This window comes from Carassius carassius, chromosome 31, assembly GCF_963082965.1.
Source record: "Carassius carassius chromosome 31, fCarCar2.1, whole genome shotgun sequence".
NCBI lineage: Eukaryota > Metazoa > Chordata > Actinopteri > Cypriniformes > Cyprinidae > Carassius > Carassius carassius.
The window spans coordinates 11,492,918-11,519,059 of NC_081785.1; the positions used below are offsets into that span (position 1 = coordinate 11,492,918).

The 26,142-nt window shown below is 40.8% G+C and overlaps 1 pseudogene; it reads right to left on the minus strand.

Moving 5' to 3' along the window:
* The window catches only part of LOC132111912 (protein-cysteine N-palmitoyltransferase HHAT-like), a 37,908-nt pseudogene extending 23,972 nt beyond the window's left edge, over positions 1-13,936 (minus strand).
* Positions 13,937-26,142: the final 12,206 nt, after the last annotated feature.

Sequence of the window (26,142 nt, forward strand, 5' to 3'; positions counted from 1 at the left end):
CATGCATTTTTAGAGGAAGAGAAAATTTAGTGCCTCACATAGATGGTTTACAGCTATTACTGACACACACACACACACACACACACCTGTAAATCCTGGAAGGCAGTGACATTGAGTGTGGAGAGCAGCAGGAGGGAGCAAAAAAAAATGAGAGGATGGAGCTACGTAGCTGAGCAAACACCAGTGAGATACTCAGATGAAGCATCAAAAGAGTCAAGCCATGCACTCCCAGAAGCCAACCAGCTGAGAGGAAGCCACACACCATTAAGACAGCCAGTCGGAACTGTAACATAAATCTAAAAGAAAAAATGCAGAAACATGCAAATATTTGATGACTTTTTTCAAGCTCATTTGCTCTGAATGACACTTACCTGAGGCAGAAAACAAGCCGCCAGTCTGGACACCACAGCGTGGCCAATCAGAGACCACATAAGAGATTGCCATGCCCACTCATTCCAAAAACTCCACTCAAAGTCAGTAGGATCCTAAAAAACACAGACAGAAAAACACCCACATATACAAATGCATACACACAAAGTGTGTGTGTGTGTGTGTGTGTGTGTGTGTGTGTGTGTGTGTGTGTGTGTGTGTGTGTGTGTGTGTGTGTGTGTGTGTGTGTGTGTGTGTGTGTGTGTGTTTTGCTTTTCTGTATTAAAGGAAATTGATTGAGAGGGAAACAGAAAATTGGGGTTGGTGGGGTACTGTACATCAGCCAAATGTGTCAGCCTTATTAAAGTCACTAATACAATCACCATGTGTTCTCTCACCTTCTTGAGGAATATAAGGAATCCTCTCTCCAGCTGCACCTCTCTGTCCAGGCTGACCTCATGCTCTGTCAATCACACAAAGTAAACACATTTCCCACACACTATTCAGGAGGTAAACAAAGTCCACACACAGGACTATTTTGGCTAACAAAAATCAGAATTGTGTTTACTGGCCAAGTGAGTATACACCTTGTTGAAGTTTATTTGGCAAATGTATTTTGATGTTCCCAAAATCTAATTCAAAAGAACTATACAACACATAATAAACATTAAAGACAGTGGTTGTCAACCTTTCTGACTCCATGGTCCCCCATTGTGCACATGAATTTGCCAGCAAGGATTAAGGATAAGGATTAAAAAAAATAAAAAATAAAAATCACAATTGCTAAAATAAAAATAACTAATACAAAGTATAGTATGTATATGTATATGTATATGTATATATATATATATATATATATATATATATATATATATATATATATATATATATATATATACATATACATATACATATACATATACATACATACATACATACACACATACAGGTGCTGGTCATATAATTAGAGTATCATCAAAAATTTTATTTATTTCACTAATTCCATTCAAAAAGTGAAACTTGTATATCATATTAATTCATTACACACAGACTGATATATTTCAAATATATCATGTTTATTTATTTTAATTTGGATGATTATAACTGACAACTAAGGAAAATCCCAAATTCAGTATCTCAGAAAATTTTTATATTGCTTAAGACCAATACAAAGAAAAGATTTTTAGAAATCTTGGCCAACTGAAAATTATGAACATGAAAAGTATGAGCATGTACAGCACTCAATACTTAGTTGGGGCTCCTTTTGCCTGAATTACTGCAGCAATGCGGCGTGGCATGGAGTCGATCAGTCTGTGGCACTGCTCAGGTGTTATGAGAGCCCAGGTTGCTCTGATAGTGGCCTTCAGCTCTTCTGCATTGTTGGGTCTGACATATCGCATCTTCCTCTTCACAATACCCCATAGATTTTCTATGGGGTTAAGGTCAGGCGAGTTTGCTGGCCAATTAAGAACAGGGATACCATGGTCTTTAAACCAGGTACTGGTAGCTTTGAAACTGTGTGCAGCTGCCAAGTCTTGTTGGAAAATGAAATCTGCATCTTGACCATAAAGCTGGTCAGCAGCAGGAAGCATGAAGTGCTCTAAAACTTCCTGGTATACGGCTGCGCTGACCTTGGACCTCAGAAAACACAGTGCACCAACACCAGCAGATGACATGGCACCCCAAACCATCACTGAATGTGGAAACTTTACACTGGACCTCAAACAATGTGGATTGTGTACCTCTCCTCTCTTCCTCCAGATTCTGGGACCCTGATTTCCAGGTAATGCTAAATTTACTTTCATCAGCGAACATAACTTTGGACCAATCAGCAGTAGTCCAGTCCTTTTTGTCTTTAGCCCAGGCGAGATGCTTCTGACGCTGTCTGTTGTTCAAGAGTGGCTTGACACAAGGAATGTGACAGCTGAAACCCATGTCTTGCATATCTGTGCGTAGTGGTTCTTGAAGCACTGACTCCAGCTGCAGGCCACTCTTTGTGAATCTCCCCCACATTTTTGAATGGGTTTTGTTTCACAGTCCTCTCCAGGGTGCGGTTATCCCTATTGCTTGTACACTTTTTTTCTACCACATCTCTTTCTTCCCTTTGCCTCTCTATTAATGTGCTTGGACACAGAGCTCTGTGAACAGCCAGGCTCTTTTGCAATGACCTTTTGTGTCTTGCCCTCCTTGTGCAAGGTGTCAATGGTCATCTTCCCCATGATTGTGTAGCCTACAGAACTAGACTGAGAGACCATTTAAAAGCCTTTGCAGGTGTTTTGAGTTAATTAGCTGATTAGAGTGTGGCACCAGGTGTCTTCAATATTGAACCTTTTCACAATATTCAAATTTTCTGAGATACTGATTTTGGGATTTTCTTTAGTTGTCAGTTATGATCATTAAAATTAAAAAGAAAAACATTTAAAATATATCAGTCTGTTTGTAATGAATGAATATAATATACAAGTTTTTTATAATACACTTATTGAATGGAATTAGTGAAATAAATGAACTTTTGATGATATTCTAATTATATGACCAGCACCTGTATGTATATGTATATATATATATATATATGTATATGTATATATATATATATATATGTATATGTATATGTATATGTATATGTATATGTATATATATATATATATATATGTATATGTATATATATATATATATATATATATATGTATATGTATATATATATATATGTATATGTATATATATATATGTATATGTATATGTATATATATATATGTATATGTATATGTATATATATATATATATATATATATATATATGTATATATATATATATATATATATATATATATATATATATATATATATATATATATATATATATATATATATATAAAAATGTCTATGAAGTTTATGATTTTATTAACTTATATGACTTTTCTGGCATAGAAATCACACTTTTAGAATTAGGCCTCTTCATATATCTATTTTTTACAATAAAAGCGAACTCAGGGTTAAAGCAGCTCTGACATTCTGCTAAACTTCTCCTTGGTTTTTCCGCAGAAGAAAGCAAGTCATACAGGTTTGAAATGATGACAGAATTTTCATTTTTAGGAGAAAATCCCTTCAAATCAACTGTGTTACTACGAAGAACACAAGAACTCCAAGGCACGTGTTGCAAAATGGATGAAAAAAATTCAGAAAATTGGATCTCGTAGTTGGAAGTTTTAGTTGAAGGTTAAGATCACTTGCATATTCTCTGCACACATGCATTAACTCTATTCTTTCTCCCCTGCAATGCAGTGTGAGTTTGGTATTGTTTTTTCCACCCCGCCCCTCTCTTTCTCTCTCTCTTCACTCCTCTCTTTCTTCATCCAGTTTCTCAGGACGGACTTCTCGTCACCTCTACAGACGGTTTTCCTGCAGGGTGCACTGGCAGGCATGGATCTATCCACACATACATAAACACGCACACTTTTTCTAGAAATAAAATTGTAAGGGGAAATAGAAGTGAGAACACAGTGCCATCTGGTGGTTGCACTGTGTTGAAACACAAAGACTGCACAAAGTTTTCACGTGCATGTTTGCTGTGAGTATAGATCATAGACTGATATAGAGCTCAAGTGACACTGACCAGGAGTTATATTTTGTATATTCAATCACGTCAGAGATAATGTGATTAATGGTGTTTAAAGTATCTTCAAGATCAAAAAATCTATCCACGCAAAACAAAAGGCAATATTAAAGATAAAAAAGAACCAGTTTGCCATGTTCAACCTGTGAATAAAACTTAAGAACACTGACTGACTGATTTCTTTCAATTTATTATTCACAAATATATCAAGTTAATGTTTGGCCTAAGATCTTAAGAATTCAGTTCAGCTTTATTCAAAATGATTTATCGGAGACAATGCAACTTAGTCGACTAAATGGTGTTCTTTAAAAATGCTGTTTGTGTGATTGCTAAAAAAATGTAGGTTTAAATATATCAGGACTTTCACCCACTGTTACTATTTATGCAGTGTTTTCTCTGTGCATGAGGACCCTATTTTGAAGCTTTATTTTTGCACTTTCTTGACTGGCATGTTTTGGTTGAAACAGATAAAAAGGGTGCTGCTGCGTGTTGCCTTTTGCTGACCTGAGATCCCAGCGTCCCTCAAAATGACAGCACAACCTTTTCAGAGCCCTAGAGTCAGCAGTTAACACGACAGGAATGTTACACACACCACAGCAGCCCTTTTCAAAACGAACACGTCATCGAGTAAAGCCCATAAGTGCACAAAAAATGCAGGAAAACATGTATTTTATATTACTTTTGGATAATTTCATCCAAATAAATTCACACTGCATAACTTGTTAAACTTCCCTTAATGTGAGGTAAAATTTTCAAGTTAATGATGTCACACGATTAGCTCTTTTGGTAGACAGTTACAAGAGCAATATGTTCACTCCAATAGTTAAAATAAGAATGTTAAGGAGTTTATTGAGGTACTCATGTTCAGAGTTTTCTACTTAGCGGTAAGCTAATCTTTTATATTTTCTATCTCAGGTCTTTTTTTTCTTCTTTTCCTTTAACTAACTTAGTTCTTTTAACTTTAACAGGCATCCAGTTCATTATTTTTATTTTTTTGGATTATGACAGACTTCCGTTTTAGTTCCTTAAAATAATATCTCTGAATGTAAGAGGTATTCGCGATAGCACCAAGAGGAAATCAATCTTTTTAATCAGTAGACGAAAAAATGCTGATTTAAATTTTTTACAAGAGACTCATTCGGTGGACGATGATGTGAAGTTTTGGAAAGCACAATGGGGTGATATATGTTATTTCTGTCATTCCCAACAGTCTGCAGGTGTCGCCATTTTACCTAATAAATTTAAAGGAGATATCATTGAATCAATGAGGGTAGATGGATAATCTTGGTTCTCAAATTAGACAATTCTTTTTTTATAGTTTGTAATTTATACAACTATAACAATACAGCTCAAGCAAAAATAATGTTTTTACAACTTTGTTTGAAACTTGAAGTCTTTAAAAACAAATATAAAGGGGCACATTTAATTATTGGAGGTGACTATAATGATGCTCCAGATGATCTTGTAGATAGAGTACCTGTAAGAATAACTCCACATTCGAGATTCAAAAGTACTGCATACATTTGTGAACAACTAGAAATTATAGATGTTTGGCGTTTTCTAAACCCTGATATTAACGAATTTACCTGGAGCAATGTTAGTAGATCCTCTCAGTCTAGAATTGATCTATGGCTTATATCTCCCTCTTGTCTGCAATTTGTGGCAGAATCCTCGAATCATCACATAGTTATGCTCCATTTTCTGATTATAAATTAATTGCAATCCATTTAGCAGGAACAAAACAACAAAATGGTAATATACGTGGTTATTGGAAACTAAATAATAATTTATTAAAAGATAAGGAGTTTTGTGATTTAGTCAAAATAACAGCAAAAAGTATATTTGATAAAGATGTGAATCACTTACAAAAATGGGAATTTTTCAAATTTAAAATGAGAGAAATAGCAATTAAAAAAAGAATATAGCAAAATAAATAAGCATTATGGATAATTTAAATATTTTAATGATGAAGAATAATCTTTCAGAGGAAGAAGAAACTATAATGAAAAAATTAAAAGAGGAAATAGATGATATGTATATTGATATGGCTAAAGGAGCTTTTGTAAGGTCGCGAGCAAAATGGCTAGAGCAAGGAGAAAAAAATTCGAGTTATTTCTTTGCTTTAGAGAAACGAAATCGCAAGAGAAATAATTTAACTACTCTTAAAATTGATAATAACATTACCTCTAATTCTTTAGACATTTCAAGATATGTTGGTACATTTTATAGCAATATATATAAGTCTAATATTCAATTCATTGAGTGTGATAAATTCATTGAATCAGTTAAAGCATTTACACTAACTCTGAACAATTTAAGTTAAATTGCGATCGTCCTATTACTAAAGCGGAAATGTCAGAGGCTGTTAGTTCAATGAAAAAAGGTAAATCACCAGGTAATGATGGGCTTTCAGTTGAATTTTATTTGCATTTTTGGGAAATGATTGAAAATCCTTTATTTGAGTTATTTAAAGAATGTATCTTAAAAAAGGAAATGTCTTCGAGCATGAAGCAAGGTTTAAGATGTCTTCTCCCTAAGCCTGATAAAGATCATTTATTGATAGAAAATTGGAGACCTATTACACTCTTAAATATTGACTACAAAATTTTATCATTTTTAATTTTTCGGACTCATTTTTTATTTTTGCTAAAAGATTAAAAAGAGGTCTTCATGAGATAATAAGTGAAACACAAACAGGTTTTATGTCTAAACTTCACATTAGCTCCAATATAAGACTTGTTCTAGACCTGCTGGATTAATCTGATAACATCAATACTGGTGCACTAATAGTATTTCTTGATTTTTATAAAGCATTTGATACGGTAGAACACTATTTTTTATTTAAAGCACTTCAGATTTTTGATTTTGGACAAAATTTTATATCTATAGTTGAAATGCTTTATAAAAATATTGATAGTTCTGTGATATTATATCCCAACACAACCAAAAGATTCCCTGTACTGAGATCAGTTCGCCAGGGTTGCTCTATTTCACCATTTTTGTTCCTGCTGGTGGTTGAATTACTATCATTACATATTAAACATAGTCCTATTATTAATGGATTGTCTATTTTTGGTAGGGAAATTAGAGTAACTCAACTAGCGGATGATACAGCTCTCTTTTTGAATGACAAACATCAAATTGATAATGCTATAACCCTAATTGACCAATTCTCTGCTGCTTCGGGTTTAATGCTTAACAAATCTAAATGTGAAATCCTATGCCTGTATCAGACTGAAGAGAAAAAAATGTTTCATTTACCTGTTAAGAAATGTGTAAAATATTTAGGTATTCATATCTGCAAGGATCACAAAGAACGTCAACAACTAAATTTTTCATCTAAATTGAAGAAATCTAAAACAATTTTAAATTAATGGCTTCAAAGAGATATTTCTATTTTAGGAAGGATTCTTTGACTAAAGCAGAAGGGATTTCAAGATTTGTTTATCCTCCTCTCTCTCTCTTAATGTTCATGATTCAATATGTAAAGATATAAATACCATATTTACAAATTTTGTGTGGAAAAACAGACATCATCACCTTAAAAAAGCGGTGCTCTCTGGTTCGAAGGATGAAGGCGGATTTGAACTTTTGGACTTCGGCAGCGTAACGGTGGGGGTTAGACGCGAGGCGACCTATAGAAAATACACTCCAGAGCCGTCATGAACGCTGCGGGTTTCGCCACCATTGCTGACATGGCGGACTGCTGTTATACAGCGTTCTATGACGCGGATGTTAACATTCGAGCACCACCTTGGCTAATCTCGCCGACATTACAAAAACCTGAGTTGGATGGCAAAAGCCTCTCGTCCTCAATCCCCACGCTCCAACATTGACTGTCTCGCAGCAAAGGCCCCTCGAGCATCATTGGATTGAGCTATCACTTGAGCGCCCCCTCAGACACTCTGCACAATCCAGCCTTCAGAGTTTGAGGGACGGCACAAGAGGCTGACAAAGACGGCCAGTTTATGACGGCTCACACAGCTGCCGCGTTCTCGCTAGCGGCGTTGCCCGATGTTTATCTTGTTGGATTTAATTCTGCCGTGGATACGCTTCAGGATTAGACACAACGAAACGTAGTGACTTTTACACATGCGCTTTCCTTGCTTACGGACGCTGTGAGCTTTCCGTGCTCGGACGTTAATGCATGTGGGAACGCTGCAGGCGGAGGCTTGGAAACCACTATGTTTTATGGGCCGCAGGGTAGCGCTTGCCCGGCATTTCACTATGGGTGTTACGCACAATTCGTCACGGATACACCATTCATTGCTGTGGAAATCTCCCATGGTTGTTAACCAAATCGTGGTGCTGCAGCAGGAGCATCTCTGCGGGGAATAGGGGCTATAAAAGTAGACCCCTCTCAGATGGAGTCAGGTTTTACAGCCGCTATTTTGGTCAAATAAATAAAAGTGACGATTTACGCCATTTGAATCTTGCACTCAAGATGAGCAAAATCAAGATGTTAACGGTAAAGTCTATTCTGTCTCAGATTCAACCAAACGTCTCGGGTTACTTGACTGTAACCCTGTTCCCTGAAAAAGCGGGAACGAGATGCTGCGCTCAATAGCGCTAATGAGAACATTCTTTGTTCGACCGGTTGTGAAGCATGTGTGTCAAACACGCCAAGAATTGGCTTAATTAACCTCCGTAGGTGACGTCACTGATAACGTGCACCTGCAGGTTATAAATAGACGTGAAACGGAAACATCCTCAGGTTACCCCTTTGTCTGAAGAGACGTCCGGACACGTCGACAGTGCGGCATTGAGGCGCAGCATCTCGTTCCCGCTTTTTCAGGGAACAGGGTTACAGTCAAGTAACCCGAGACGTTCCCTATCAAAAGCTACTCTCGATGCTGCGCTCAATAGCGCTAATGGGAACGAGAATACCAACGCCGCCGCACTGTAAGTGTCTGGACCCCCAAGGTTGTGTAGTGTGTGCGCACAAACATCGAAGAGGTCTCAGACATGACTCTGGGATGTGGACTCAAGGGCATGCGAGCCCGGAGTAGCATCGACATCCAAACTATAGAATTTGACAAATGTGTGCGGAAAGGACCAACCTGCCGCATTACGCACTTGCTGCAAGGGCGCACCTCTTGCTCAAGCCATTGAAGATGCAACCCAACTGGTTGACTGGGCACTAACTCCTAGAGGCGAAGTTTGACCACACGCCTCGTAGGCTAGGGCAATAGCAACCCTCACCCAATGTGAAATTGTTTGCCTGGTGGCAGCCGCACCCCTGACTGCGGCCCCCACAGCATATGAAAAGCTGCTCTGACTTACGCCACTGGCTAGTGCGGTGGAAGTAAATCTGAAGAGCACATACTGGACACAGTAAGTGAAGTCTTTCCTGCTCCGGTGTTGTAAATGGCGGAGGACAGAAGTCTTTGGAAATGAGTAGGATGGACATCCAAACTATAGAACCTGACAAATGTGTGCAGAGAGGACCAACCTGCCGCATCACACACTTGAGCAGGAGCATCCCTCACCCAATGTGAAACTGTTTGCCTGGAGGCAGCCACCCCCCCCCCCCACCCCGGTTGCGGTGCGGCCCCCATGGCATATGAAAAACTGCTCTGACTTATGCCACTGGCTAGTGCGGTGGAGGTAAGTCTGAAGAGCACGTACTGGATACAGTAAGGAACATTCGGAAGATAATTAGGGTGAGGATGCAAAATAGCTTTGACTCGCCTAGGGGCAAAATCGGAACAGGATGGTAGGACTGACAAAGCCTGTAAATCCCGAATTCTCCTTAGAGAGGTAATGGCCATAAGAAAAACCATCTTTAGAGTCAGAAGCCTGGCAGGCGCTGATTCTAATGGTTCGAAAGGGGTGCCAGCCAGCCCCTCGAGCACTACGGCTAAATCCCCTGAAGGGGCCGTCGCTCTAGTGGGTGCCTCAACCTCTGAGCCCCATGAATGAAGCGGGCGACTAGAGGGTGCTTCCCTACAGAAACCCAGTCAATCAAAACATGGCAAGCCAAACTAGCGGCCATGTAAGTTCTGAGAGTACTAGGGCATGTGCCTGAGGACAATTTCTCTTGCAGGAACTCCAGTACTGAAACAATTTGGCAGTGAGCTGGGTCTGCATGGTGTGTCATGCACCAGCCCTCAAAACACTCCATATGAGGGAATAAGTTCTTCTAGTGGAGGGAGTCCTAGCACTTAGAATAGTCTCTATTACTGTGGCTGGAAGGCCAGCATCTGTGGTTGGTCCCCTCAGGGGCCAGACGTGAAGGTTCCAGAGCTCAGGCTCACAAAATCTGAGATGAAATACTGTCCCCTGTGCCTGAGAGAGAAGATCTCTCCTGACTGGAATCGCCCAGGGCGAGCCATCGAGGAGGGATATTAGATCTGAGAACCAAACTCTGGTCGGCCAACGGGACGCTATCAGTAAGAGGCGAGACCCCTGTTGACGGACCTTGGCCAGGACTCCCGGGAGCAGAGCAATCGGAGAAAAGGCGTAAAGACGCAGTCTTGGCCACGCATGGGCCATAGCGTCCAGACCCAGGGGAGCTGGATGAGTCAAAGAGATGTAGAGGGGACATTGTGCCATCTCCTGTGAAGCACAGAGGTCCACTTCTGCTACTTGAAATCTTTCCCAGATTTGAATACTTAGGGGTGGAGTTTCCATTTCCCGTGTTTCACAGCTTGTCTGGACAGCAAGTCTGCTCCCACATTCATATGCCCAGGAATGTAAATCGCCCTGAGGGACAGGAACTTGTCCTGTGCCCAAAGCAGAACCTGGTGCGCTAACTCGTTTGAGCGGCGCGACTGCAGTCCGCCCTGGCGACTTATGTAAGAGACTACAGATGTGTTGTCCACCCGCACTAGGACATGGTAGCCTCTCAACTGCTGGAGGAAGTATTTCAGGGACAGAAATACAGTCTTCATTTTGAGACAATTGATGTGCCAATTCGAGAAGATGACCTCTCCAGATCCCTTGGGCTGGACAGCCAACTAAGGCCGCTCCCCAGCCCATGAGGGAAGCATCTGTCATTAGCATCTCGCGATGACAACACGGACCTAGAGTGGGACCCAAAGTCAGAAACCGGGGTCTGAACCACATAGATAGGGTACGAAGCCCCTGGCACGTAACCCTTATTTGCCACTGGGGATTGGCCCTTGGATGAAATCCCCTGGGTCTGAGCCACAACTGAAACGATCTCATGTGCAGGAGGCCCAAAAGTATCACCGCGATTTCTCTTCAGAGATCGGCCATGGAGAGCGTGGCACACATCTCTTATAGAATCAGCAAGAATAGTTAGAACTTTCTTTTTCCTTTTTTTTAACTCTCAACATACTTCCTTTTAAACTAATACTTTCATCAGCGTGACACACACACACACAATGCGGTCTCTGAAGACAAAGAAACCTGAGGATGTTTCTGTTTCACGTCTATTTATAACCTGCAGGTGCACGTTATCAGTGACGTCACCTGCCGAGGTTAATTAAGCCAATTCTTGGCATGTTTGACACACATGCTTCACAACCGGTCGAACAAAGAATGTTCTCATTAGCGCTATTGAGCGCAGCATCGAGAGTAGCTTTTGATAGGGAACAGTTGGTTTGTCACGATCGATCTGAAGGATGCATATTTTCATATTCAGATCATCAAGAGACACAGGAAGTCCCTCAGATTCGCTTTAGAGGGCAAAGCGTATAAATACTGTGTTCTTCTTTCGGCTTAGCCTTGGCTCATCGACTATTTTCGAAACGCATGGACGCAGTTCTGGCCCCGTTGCGGCTCCAGGGCGTTCGTGTATTGAATTGCCTGGATGATTGGCTGATGTTAGCACAAGCGCAGACTCAAGCACACTCCCATCGGGATTTTGTGCTGAATCATCTAAACTTATTCGGGCTTATGCACGAATTTCTAGAAGAGTGTTTTAATTCCTTCTCAGCGGATAACCTTCTGGGAATAGACTTGGACTCTCTCGCAATGACAGCAAGACTATCTCTCCCGCGCGCTCAGACTCTCGCATCATGCGTGCGTCACTTCAAAGTGGGTCGCACAGTGACAGTGAGTTTGTACCTAAGACTTTTAGGTCTAATGGCAGTGGCATCCCCTGTAATCCATCTGGGCTTACTTCATATGCGCCCTTTTCAGTGGTGGACGACAAGCCGGAACATTTTACCCCGTTGTCTTCCGCATCGGAACGATTTCGGTGACACGGAGATGTGTTATGTCAATAAGACAATGGATGTCAACTTAATTCCTTCTAGCCGGAGTTCGGCTGGGGATTTGTGCTTCCCGAGAGACTGTCACGACGGATGTGACCTTTGACCGGTTGGGGAGCTGTTTGTCAAGAGCGCCCAGCTCACGGAGTATGGACGGCAACACAACGCAGTTGGCATATAAACAGGTTGGAATTACTGGCGGTTTTTCTAGCTCTCCAGTATTTCTCGAATCTGCTGATCGGCCGTCATGTACTACTCAGGTCAGACAACATAGCAGTTGTGTCGTATTTGAATCATCAAGGAGGATTACGCTCTCGCCCCCTGTGCAGAAGAAATATTCTTCTTTGGTCTCAGAACAGATTTCCGTCGATCCGAGCGGTTCATGTCCCCGGACGTTTGAACTTCGGAGTGGATTTGCTATCCAGCTTGAATGCTTTTCCCCCGATTCGTCTAATTCCAGCGGTGTTATCCAGGATACGGCTGGACAGAGTGGAGCAGCTGCTGCTGGTGGCTCCGTGGTGGCCCACACAGCCATGGTTTGCGGACCTGGTCAGTCTGTTAGCGGGCTCTCCATGGGAGATTCCCCTCAGACAGGACTTACTATAGCAAGCACAGGGAATGATTTGGCACCCAAGGCCAGATCTATGGAAGCTGTGGGCGTGGCCTCTGAGTGGAGTGAGTTAATATGTCCCGGTCTTTCTGTTGAAACCACCGAGACTATAATGAATTCTAGGGCAGCTTCTACGAGACGCTTATATGCTTTCAAATGGAAACTGTTTATGACCTGGTGTGGAATTCGTAATTGGATCCGGTTTACTGCCCAGTGGCTTCAGTACTGGAGTTCCTTCAAGACCGTTTCTCTGATGGAGTATTGCCAGCCACTCTGAAAGTTTACATGGCAGCCATTTCAGCTAACCACGTATATATAGATGGTGCTTCAGTGGGCCGTCATCCGCTGGTCTCTCGTTTAATACAGGGTGTGCGACGGCTGAGGCCTTTCCCCCCTGTGCAAATTCCTTCATGGGATTTATCCATTGTGTTGCAAGGTTTATCAGGGCATCCGTTTGAGCCCTTTGAAACTATACCGGATAAAATCCTGACTTTAAAGACAGTTCTTCTTGTGGCTTTATCCTCCCTCAAGAGAGTTGGGGATTTACAGGCTTTTTCTGTTTCGCCCTCGTGCATGGATTTTGCACCAGGCTCTGTGAAATTATTGCTGCGACTGAGGCCTAATTATGTCCCTAAGGTCGCTTCGAACCCTTTTCACTTTCAACAAGTGGTCTTGTAGTCTTTACCCCCTGCAGAGGCGGGGTCAGGAGATCTGAGTCTTTGCCCTGTCAGAGTGCTGAAGACTTAAGGCCAATTTATACTTCTGCGTCGGGTGCGCGTAGTAGGTACGGCGTAGCATACGCATTGACGTGTACCATACGTCGTACCCTTCGCCGTACCTTGACGCGCACCTCCTCAAAAATTTAACTACGCGTCACGACGACGCAAACTGCAAGATCTGTGATTGGTCGGCTTGGTAGTATCACGTTTCCTCCTGCGCATTTCCGGAATGATATTCTGCACTCTGGACCGCCCGCCATTTTTAAATTCCGAAATTCAGTGACTTCACCAGCCATCTCTTCCATCCCCGCAGCCATCTCTTCCATCCCCGCAGCCATCTCTTCCGTCCCCGCAGCCATCTCTTCCATCCACGCAATCATCTTTTCCATCCCCATCTCTTCCATCCCCATCTCTTCCGTCCCCGCAGTCATCTCGTCCGTCCCCATGATAGCATTTCTTCAGTTCATGAAATCTGAGCGAAATAGCGCGTGGCACTCAAGTATACGATGCGTACGCATGCGTAGGGCGGTGCCAAGCGCTATTTGGCCAATAGGATTGGCGGTATAGGTATAGGACCATCTGTGCCTTTGGACATAAATCCTCTGCAGAGGTGAGAGCAGATCCGTCGCTGGCTGACGAGCTAAGCACTTTCTACGGCAGACCTCAAGTGGTGAAACTAGGGCAGTACACCTCCAGCTCCATTACCCTGAATGTAGGAGCACCGCAGGGCTGTGTCTTGAGTCCCCTGCTCTACTCTCTCTACACACATGACTGCGTGTCTTCGCACAGCTCCACATCTATTATCAAATTTGCTGATGGTTCTGGGCCTCATTCACAACAATAATGAGACCGCATACTTGGATGAGGTAGAGAAATTAACATCATGGTGCCAGGACAACTGTCTCTCTCTGAATGTGAGCAAAACTAAAGAGCTGATTGTGGACTTCAGGAAGAGACAGCAGCAGCCCTATACTCCTCTTATGATCAGCGGGACCCCTGTGGAGAGGGTGAGCAGCTTCAAGTACCTTGGTGTAAACATCTCCGAGGACCTGACTTGGACTACTCACATTCAAACACAGGTTAATAAAGCCAGGCAAAGACTGTACCATCTGCGACAGCTGAGGAAATTCAGGGTCTCACCAGCAATCCTGAATACTTTCTATTCTGGGGCTATAGAAAGTGTATTGACTCAGTGTATCTCAGTGTGGTATGGAACAGCTCCAGTCAAGACTGCAAAGCCCTGCAGAGAGTTGTGCGCTTAGCTGAGCACATTTCAGGGTCTGCTCTCCCCTCTCTGCAGGACATCTACCTCAAACGCTGCAGAAGTAGAGCTGCTAAAATCATCAAAGACTCCACCCACCCCAGTAACCATCTTTTCACTTTGCTGCCATCTGGTAAGCGCTACCGTAGCCTGATGGCAAAAACTGAGAGACTCAGGAGGAGTTTCTTCCCCCAGGCCATCAGGCTCCTAAACTCTAAACCAGCCTCTTAACATCCTCATGCCTCCACTTTATGTTCACTTTATCAGTAAGTTATTCATCATTCACTACCTCACATAGACACACTGACTAGAGCCCTGCACGGGCCTCAAATCTAGGCCCGAGCCCGGCCCTGGCCCGAGACGCTCAGGCCCTAGCCCGACCCGTGTCCGACAGCTCATCAGAATTATCGGCCCGAGTCCGACACGAGCCCGTGTTTTTATTTATTTATTTATTTATTTTATTACACAGCAGAAGCCTGCCCTATTCGCAGGAATTAAAAAAGGGGTCAGTTTTATGTTATGTTATGTTTCTTTTCATTTTCATCATTGAAGATTTAAGTTAATCAGCCGAGCCGACAGCGAGTAGCCTAAAACATATTTAATCAATTAAGCCTTTCAAATTAACGCTAATACTTCACTTGGCTACAATAAAATCCATAGATATAAAACACTTCAAGCATATCACACAGACAGTTAGTTTAATATATGTTTATTTATTAAACCACAGTGAGTAAAATAAAAAAAAATTGAAATCCTGAGGCAGGCTTGCAACAGCGCTTGCAAACGAAATGAGAAATAGCCTACAATCTAAACAAATTAAATTAATTAAAAACAAACTTGCAGGTTATCTTGCCTCAAAAATGCACCACAGAACATTATTTTTTTCCATTAGTTTCCAACAGTTAAACGAAAATAAAGTCCAGTCAAATGAAAAGTTAGAACAGTCTCTTACAGAGAATCGTGGAGAAAAAGAATAGCATCCAGAGTGGAAGGTTTTAACCCAGTCCTCCTCTCTTCTATCACTCTTCCCGCTGCGCTGAAGACACGTTCGCTGCTGCTGCTGCTGGCCAGACACTAAACACAGAAGAGTGGTGGCGCCACTCTTCTCTCTAGAAATATGGCAAATAGTCTTAGTGTTTATACTTGACTAACTGGGGCCCAGGTCAGGAAGCAGACAGACTGGCTAAACCGACCGTCTGCTAGCTGCCTCCTGTCACAGAGGTCAATTAATTCTCAGCACATAGAGACTTTTTCACCTAGATATCACACTATAGAGACTGTGTCTGTTCCCCGAACTAGAAAAAACAAAAAACGTCCAAACCAAGTTAAGATTAACAATTTAATTGAGGTTCAACAAATAAAAAACAGAAGCAATATGGATAAACAAATGATAAAGCTTGGCTTATTGAATATCAGATCCCTTTCTACGAAAACACTTTTTGTAAATAATATGATCACTGATCATAATATAGATGTACTCTGTTTGACAGAAACCTGGCTAAAACCTGATGATTACATTATTTTAAATGAGTCCACCCCCCAAGATTACTGTTATAAACATGAGCCACGTCTAAAAGGCAAAGGTGGAGGTGTTGCTTCAATTTATAACAACAATATAGCCAAAATTGTAAATTCTACTTCTTGTTACAAGTATGGAAGAACCATCACTTCTAACACAAAAGACTGCTTTTTAAGTTATCTTCCTGATGTATACAAATTCCTTAGCATATCCAAAACCTCAGAACAACTTGATGATGTAACAGAAACTATGGACTCTCTCTTTTCTAGCACTTTAAATAAAGTTGCTCCTTTACGCTTAAGGAAGGTTAAGGAAAACAGTTTGACACCATGGTATAATGAGCATACTCGCACCCTAAAGAGAGCAGCCCGAAAAATGGAGCGCAGCTGGAGGAAAACAAAACTAGAGGTATTTCGTATTGCTTGGCGGGAAAGTAACATATCCTACAGAAAAGCATTAAAAACTGCTAGATCCGATTACTTTTCTTCTCTTTTAGAAGAAAACAAACATAACCCCAGGTATTTATTCAATACAGTGGCTAAATTAACGAAAAATAAAGCCTCAACAAGTGTTGACATTTCCCAACACCACAGCAGTAATGACTTTATGAACTACTTTACTTCTAAAATCGATACTATTAGAGATAAAATTGCAACCATTCAGCCGTCAGCTACAGTATCACATCAGACAGTGCACTATAGACCCCCTGAGGAACAGTTCCACTCATTCTCTACCATAGGAGAGGAAGAATTGTATAAACTTGTTAAATCATCTAAACCAACAACATGTATGTTAGACCCAATACCATCTATGCTCCTAAAAGAGGTGCTTCCAGAAGTCATAGATCCTCTTCTGACTATTATTAATTCCTCATTGTCATTAGGATATGTCCCCAAAACCTTCAAACTGGCTGTTATTAAGCCTCTCATCAAAAAACCACAACTTGACCCCAAAGAACTAGTTAATTATAGACCAATCTCCCTTTTCTGTCCAAGATACTACAAGTAGAAAAGGTGGTATCCACACAATTATATTCCTTCTTAGAGAAAAATAGTATATGTGAGGATTTCAACATTCTTTTGCATAGACTTGAACACTTTGTTGGCATCAGTGGAAGTGCATTAGCATGGTTTAAATCGTACTTATATGACCGCCATCAGTTCGTAGCAGTGAATGAAGATGTATCCTATTGATCACAAGTGCAGTATGGAGTACCTCAAGGCTCAGTACTAGGGCCGCTACTCTTCACGCTTTATATGTTACCCTTGGGAGATATCATCAGGAAACATGGTGTTAGCTTTCACTGTTATGCTGATGATACTCAGCTCTATATTTCTTCGCAGCCCGGTGAAACACACCAATTTGAAAAACTAATGGATTGCATAGTCTATATAAAAAACTGGATGACGAGTAATTTCTTACTGCTAAATTCTGAAAAAACAGAGGTGTTAATTATAGGACCTAAAAACTCTGCTTGTAATAACCTAGAACACTGTCTAAGACTTGATGGTTGCTCTGTCAATTCTTCGTCACCAGTTAGGAACCTAGGTGTGCTATTTGATCGCAATATTTCCTTAGAAAGCCACGTTTCTAGCATTTGTAAAACTGAATTTTTCCGTCTCAAAAATATATCTAAATTACGGCCTATGCTCTCAATGTCAAATGCAGAAATGTTAATCCATGCATTTATGACCTCAAGGTTAGATTATTGTAATGCTTTATTGGGTGGTTGTTCTGCACGCTTAGTAAACAAACTACAGCTAGTCCAAAATGCAGCAGCAAGAGTTCTTACTAGAACCAGGAAGTTTGACCATATTAGCCCGGTCCTGTCAACACTGCACTGGCTCCCTATCAAGCATCGCATAGATTTTAAAATATTGCTTATTACTTATAAAGCCCTGAATGGTTTAGCACCTCAGTATTTGAATGAGCTCCTTTTACATTATAATCCTCTACGTCCGCTACGTTCTCAAAACTCAGGCAATTTGATAATACCTAGAATATCAAAATCAACTGCAGGCGGCAGATCCTTTTCCTATTTGGCACCCAAACTCTGGAATAACCTACCTAACATTGTTCGGGAGGCAGACACACTCTTGCAGTTTAAATCTAGATTAAAGACCCATCTCTTTAACCTGGCATACACATAACATACTAATATGCTTTTATTATCCAAATCCGTTAAAGGATTTTTAGGCTGCATTAATTAGGTAAACCGGAACCGGAAACACTTCCCATAACACCCTATGTACTTGCTACATCATTAGAAGAATGGCATCTACGCTAATATTTGTCTGTTTCTCTCTTGTTCCGAGGTCACCGTGGCCACCAGATCCAGTCTGTGTCCGGATCAGAGGGTCACTGCAGTCACCCGGATCCAGTACGTATCCAGACCAGATGCTGGATCAGCACCTAGAAAGGACCTCTACATCCCTGAAAGACAGTGGAGACCAGGACAACTAGAGCCCCAGATACAGATCCCCTGTAAAGACCTTGTCTCAGAGGAGCACCAGGACAAGACCACAGGAAACAGATGATTCTTCTGCATCTGACTTTGCTGCAGCCTGGAATTGAACTACTGGTTTCGTCTGGTCAGAGGAGAACTGGCCCCCCAACTGAGCCTGGTTTCTCCCAAGGTTTTTTTCTCCATTCTGTCACCGATGGAGTTTCGGTTCCTTGCCGCTGTCGCCTCTGGCTTGCTTAGTTGGGGACACTTCATCTACAGCGATATCGTTGACTTGATTGCAAATAAATGCACAGACACTATTTAACTGAACAGAGATGACATCACTGAATCCAATGATGAACTGCCTTTAACTATCATTTTTGCATTATTGACACTGTTTTCCTAATGAATGTTGTTCAGTTGCTTTGACGCAATGTATTTTGTTTAAAGCGCTATATAAATAAAGGTGACATTGACATTGACACAGAGCGAGTCAGTCTTGACAGTTGCGGTAGCAGGGTCTCGTGCTGTTTCCATCATAGCAGCACATCTCGTCCATCACCTTCCATGTTGTGATTGAGGCGCATGTATTGCTGTACTTCATCGTCGTCATCCTCGTCCTGCTCCACAATGTTTTCAAATTTGGCCAGCGCTCTCTTCTTTGCTGCGTGGCCCACAACAACAGGTGCAGACACATAAATGCTCGCCGCTGCATGAATCATCATTTTATAATTATTAGTTGGCCAACTAGGCTATGATTAATCCATTAATTTAGAGGCCTATAATAGCTACTACTACAATAAGTGGATATAAGTGAAGTATAATCGTGGGTCTCGCTGACGGAAAAGCGTGCGTGCGTGAGACTCATGTCAGTATGTCAGTATAATTATAACGGGTTGAATTATCAGATTATGAAAGTTATGAGGTTATGAAATGTCTATGTTTGTTTTTCTATCGTCGACGTCAACTTCTCTTTTTTTTTTTTATTAATGTCTAAAAATATAAATAGAAGGATAACCCAAAAAAGGCCTGAGGCCCGGCCCGCATGTGAGCTATAACGTGAAAATTGGCCCGAAGCCCGGCCCTAGGGGCATAAATAAGTCGGGGCCCGTCGGGCTCGGGCTGAAATGCAGGGCTTTAACACTGACAGTGTCACCCTGTTTGCACATTTGCTTCAGTACCACGACGTAGGTGCCCTTGAGCAAGGCATCGAACCCCCAACTGCTCCCCGGGTGCCGCAGCATAAATGGCTGCCCACTGCTCCGGATGTGTGTTCACAGTGTATGTGTGTGTGTTCACTGCTCTGTGTGTGTGCACTTCGGATGGGTTAAATGCAGAGCACGAATTCTGAGTATGGGTCACCATATTTGGGTGAATGTCACGTCACTTTAGTCACTTTCTTGTACATTCCTGTGTATCTTAATATTTAAGACTACAGTAAAATGCACATATGCACATTGTACATCCCTGTATATCTTAATATTTAAGACTACAGTTTACTTTCATGCACATTATTTTGCGTTCTATATTTAATTCTACAATATACATCTTTTTTATATTTTATTCTTATATTTTGATTGTTTACTTTTATTTCATTCTTACATAGCTATATTTATGTATATTTTCATCTGTGTTGTTTTCTTGTATAATTTTGTATGTGACGAATAAAAATCTTGAATCTTGAACCTTGAGCTTCAGACATTCGTCACACCGAGAGGTGTTCCCATACGGTGATCTCACCGCAGCATCTCGTTCCCTGTTCAGGGAACCGTGGTTACATACGTAACCGAGATGTTACTTAATGCAGTGTATAACTCGCTCGTTATCTTAGGTTAGGAACAAATGTAAACAAACACGCCCACAATTTGCTTACATATAAATTATTTACAGGTGAACAGGGGAAACCCATAAATAACACACATTTAAATAAACATGATCGCTTTCTCTCAGTCCACTGAGCAGCACATTTTGATCTGCTCAGAGACCCAAAAGGACAAGATTTTCAGAAGGTGTGTGAAGGAACTGAGTTCATGGTACAGTGCAGCTCATTGTCCCACATTCTCTTTCTCTCTCTCTCTCTCTCTCTCTCTCAATTCAAAATTGCTTTATTGGCATGAATGTAAATGATACAATATTGCCAAAGCTTTGTGTACATATATAGAAAAAAATAAAATAAATGATAACAATAATAATAATTAAATGAACATCACAGTAATGGAACTGAATATTATAACATCTTAGAATATTAAACATTTGATACCACAGTCTCTGATACCACAGTCTCTCTCTCACTCACTCACACACATACACACACACACAGACTGGTGCACTATCCTTGTAGGGACACAGGACACTCCATAGGCGTAATGGTTTTTATACTGTACTACAAACTGTATTTTCCATCGCCCTACACTAACCCTATAACTAAACCTAACTTAACCCTCACAGAAAACTGTCTTATGGGCTGCGTTTTTGATTCAGGAGAGGGTTCCAGATAAAAATGTGTCCAGCAAAGAAGGAAAATAGTTTGAACAAAATCTATCTATCTATCTATCTATCTATCTATCTATCTATCTATCTATCTATCTATCTATCTATCTATCTATCCATCTATCCCCTCCTCCACTAGGGGGCAGCAGTGTTGCCAGACGTACGATAATTATCGTATTTGTACGATAATTTTTACCTCTGTACGATGTACGATCAATAATGAAAAAAAATCCCGTAATGTACGATAATTTCAGAATTTTATGAAAATTTTAATGATAGTAGTTGCAGTCATAGGGCTTCTTTACTCATGCAAGAAATCGGCTCATTACAGACACTCTAAATGCTTTCCTGAGGGTGTTTTCCTGCACCTGAGGGTGTGTTAAGAATGCAGGAGAGTGCCCTGCTTTAAAGCCAACGAGCACTAGTTGCGGTCCATGAACATCAACATCTGGCAACACGCAGGATTCCGATAACAGTGCAGTTAACTGCACCACGCAGCAACAGCTAAATTCCTTCTTCACTGGACGCGACAAAGCAAGTGTTAAAAATCATTTTAATATGTTTTAATATGCAACGCGACGCAGACAGTCACTGAAAATAATGGGATTGTATTTTGTCTCACTGCTTCCGTCCAACAATACGCCTTGTTATCTATTGTGGTAATTTCCCTGCTAACACACGACGTAACAGTTACGTAACGTATTGGTAATTTTTGGTAATTCCATGACTTACCAATTGACAACGTAACTACGACGTCGCATGCACGTAATTGTATTACCATCACATTACCAACTCACAACGTCGTCAGTACGTCCTTCCAACGTAACAAGATAACCAAGAACGTCCCAGATAGGTCCTCTATTCGTAATATATTGGTAACTTCATGATTTACTGGCAACGTAACTACAACGTCGTATGCACGTAATTTTAATTACCATAATTTTTGTACATTCTTTATATGCTCCCTGAGTATAGTGCTATTTATAAAGTGTAATTAAACTTCAGACACACGATTAAACGTTCCTTAAAGATAAATTGTGTTTCTTTTCACCAAGTCAGAATATGGACATGCTTTTAATATATAGTGACGTGGCATACAGCGCGCGCGCGCTTCCACAACTGACGCACCCACGCGCACAATATTGACAAGAAAGTAAATACATTTTTCGGAGTTGTGAAACTTTCTATTTCGTAAGGAGTTGTGAACGTGAAATAATGACAGACTGGCTGCACCATCTCATCTGCCGCAGATACAGTAACGTTATCAGGAGGACAGCGCCTTTGTTTGAAGTACTTTTCACTTCAACTGTGTCTGACAGGAGAAATGGCTTTTCTGAGGTGGGTCTTACAATTTATAATAAATAAAGAGGTTGATAAAATGTATAAAACAAAAGTCTTGATCTCCGTAAAGACGCTAAAACCCTTTTTTAATATTATTGTTTTTATTAGCCTACTAGCCGTTGAGAGTTACCATGGCAACCGCGGACACATCAGCTGCTGGAGAGGAGAGTACTCGTCTGACAGTTTCTCTGTTTCTCGTCAGTTATACCAAAGAAAAGTTCAACAACTGCGACACATTGGTTAAGTAACATATGTTAATATTATCCACAGTCTACTTTAAGTACTTTTGTTAACATTTATACCTCTGTGATTATGGCATCTTAATTATCTGATATTCTCTTGGTCGGCGTTACGTCACAAATCATGTGACCTGCATAGCAACAAGCCGCCGCCGTGTTTGAAGGGTAAAACAAACCGAAAGCAATCAAGGCAAAGCCCGAGGAAAATCAAAAAAGGTATCTATTCACAGAAGTTTTGTTGTGGATTATGTCAGTTATGGATACTAACGGACTACTTTGTATTAATGATGAATGATATCTGTGTATGCGAATGTATGTCGGTGGTGAGAAGTGAAGTGAATGTAATAAAACACTCATGTAAAGCGCTTTGTGACTAACGTTAGATGTATGTGAAAGGCGCTAGCAGCTATACAAATACAGATCTTCTTTCTTCTATTACAGAATGTCTTATCAATATATAGAAAGTCTACTTGCGCCTGCATTGACCAGGTACCACAGAAAGCTGTCGCTTGTAGGTTTAACGTTACAATCTTGTCCCTATCGACATCCAGCTGAGTCCTGGGAGAACAACCCAAAGCCATGGCCCAGGCTCGAGTATCCAGACATATACAATTACCTCATCAAATCCCCTGGTGTGAACACCATGTGTACATACCATGTGTCCTACACTTGCAGTCATGTTTAAATAGGAGGAGCAAACGTAATGGTAATCGGATGTAGGCCGCCATAGTTTTGTGCTGTGTGGTGTAACACCTCGTCCAATCGCCTGGAGCCATTTCTCTCTCCTTTCTGGCTCAGTTACCTTGCTAGGTATCATATAAAATGAGAGGTCACTCCTCTTTACGCTGTTGTTTGTGCAACTAACAACACAACAGTTTTTAGGCATGATTCTCGGCAGTTTTGCGCTTGTTTGTCTTCCGCTTCGTGTTGCTTAATGGCGAGCGCTTGTTTGTTTTACCCTTCGCCGCGGTTGCTATGCGCGCGCAGTGCATTATGGGAGTAAAAGTCCCGGATGTCCGACCTCGAGAATGTCTGCTAGCAAATATTATGCTAGCTTAGAAGCATAAGTATAACATAATAGATTTGAGCTCTTATTAATGAATGTTTGGGCTTTTAATCACATCTTATGTGTAAAGGAGCGGTTTTGATAGCTTTGTAAACTTTTTTGATGATAATATGTCAAAAGATAAATGGAAGTAAGCTAATTAATTAAAACTAAAAGTCTGCACTGTAGAGTCTATCAGTGACGTCACTCGCGGTCTAAATTTGGCTGACACTATTTCAAACCAGTGTTTCAAACACGTTTTGATTTTTCATTGTAAACAAATATGGATTAAAATTGTACTGTGATTTCAGGAGTGTCTTAAAAACCTTCTAAAACAGAGGGGAAGTTCCAAGAGAATTTCTAATGGGAGCTGCTGACAGAGATAGAAAACACAGGTCATCCGAGGAAGCTTATTAAATAACTTAATATTTATTTTACACAACATATCATTATGCATCTGTAACATCAAAAAATGTGAATACTGGTATTTTAAGATTTATATGTATGTTTTCCATTTTGCTATTTTTCTTTTCTGCATTTCCCCTATTCTCTAGTTTGTTTATTTCTAATAAGGAGCTGGAGGCTGTGGAGAAGCAGATCCGTGACCTCGTGGAGAAGCAGGCCCAGCTGAGAGAGTGGAGAGCTGTGCTGGAAACATTCAGGGGTTGACGCTCATAAGTCCAGGGTAAGTAAACAGCTAACCCTACTACCACCTCTACTCTGTGTGGTTCTCAGCACAAGCTTGGTGCACCCAGGACGCGATCTTCCCAGATGTCCACAGCGTAAGACATGAGCCAGGACCTGGGCGATGACCTCTCTCCTTAAAACGCCTCCGGTCTTCAGGATCTCCACCTGCAGGAGCTCCACTTCGCGAGACAGAACACGACACTGTTATCATCTGAGAGGGTTAACGACACCACGCTGCGGCAGACGGATACGCTGAAGAGGGACTTCAGCAGCCTGATCGAGACGGTTCGCAGCACGACGCCCGCGGCGACGATCATCGTGTCAGGACCACTGCCCACGTATCGACGAGGATACGAAAGGTTCAGTAGACTTGTTGCTTTAAATGAATGGTTGTTGTCATGGTGTAAAGAACAGAAACTGCTATTTGTTAATAACTGGAATCTTTTCTGGGAGCGTCCTAGGCTGTTTCGCGCTGATGGCCTGCACCCCAGCAGAGTCGGAGCGGAGCTAATCTCTGACAACATCTCCAGGACACTTCGCTCCATGTGAGTAGTAAGACAATTCTCAAATAACTATTATGATCAGTTTTGTTCTACACGCTCAAATAGAAGTACTTGTGCTGTCCAATCAATAAAGATTGTGTTTGTTCCAGTGTTAATTTTGACAGGCATTTTTGATTTAGCATTAGTCTAAACTCCACCAAACTACTGTTATAAGCATGAGCCCCATTAGACTGGTAGTGGCTGAGGTGTTGCAACAATATATAGTGATATTCTCAATGTTACCCAGAAAACAGGATACAGGTTTAACTCATTCGAAATACTTCAGCTTAATGTTACACTGTCAGACATGCAAAAGAAATCTAATGTATCTCTTGCTCTGGCTACTAGGGGTGTGACGAGACACTTATCCCACAAGACGAGATGAGACACGACTGGGTTCATGAGAGCGAGACGAGATTTTTTTTTTTTTTTTAGAGAAATCCTCAATGATTTTTTTTTTGCATTATTGACACTGTTTTCCTAATGAATGTTGTTCAGTTGCTTTGACACAATGTATTTTGTTTAAAGCGATATATAAATAAAGGTGACTTTGACTTTGAATGATAAAATAAATATTTCATTTCATTTCATTCATCTCCTTTTTCGTAGTACATACATTTTCACATCAATTTATTAAAAGTAAAAAAAAAAGAAAAACATGTTTAGGCCCTATGAAATGTTTCATTTTTTCCCCAGCATATTATTTTTTATTATTATTGTTAACAAATTCTGTATTTTAGCATGTCTAACTATTTGAATGCATAACACAACTTAATTTATTCATTTTATTTTTTCTTAAAGGTAGCCTTACTGATACAGATATCATACCTCAAAGTGTTGTTACTGACCACTTCCTTGTATCGTGCATGCTGCATATTACTGATATTAACTATATTTCCAAAATGAGCATTATGAATGTAAGAGCCTTACATTACATTTATAACAATCATTGTTAATGTTTGAATTGTATTTCAGGGCAGTTTGTGAAGACAGATAATCAAGAGAAGTCAGTTCCAGATCCACCTTCCACACCAGACCTCTCTCTCACGAGGATTGCTGTCTACTAGCATATTGTGTTCTCT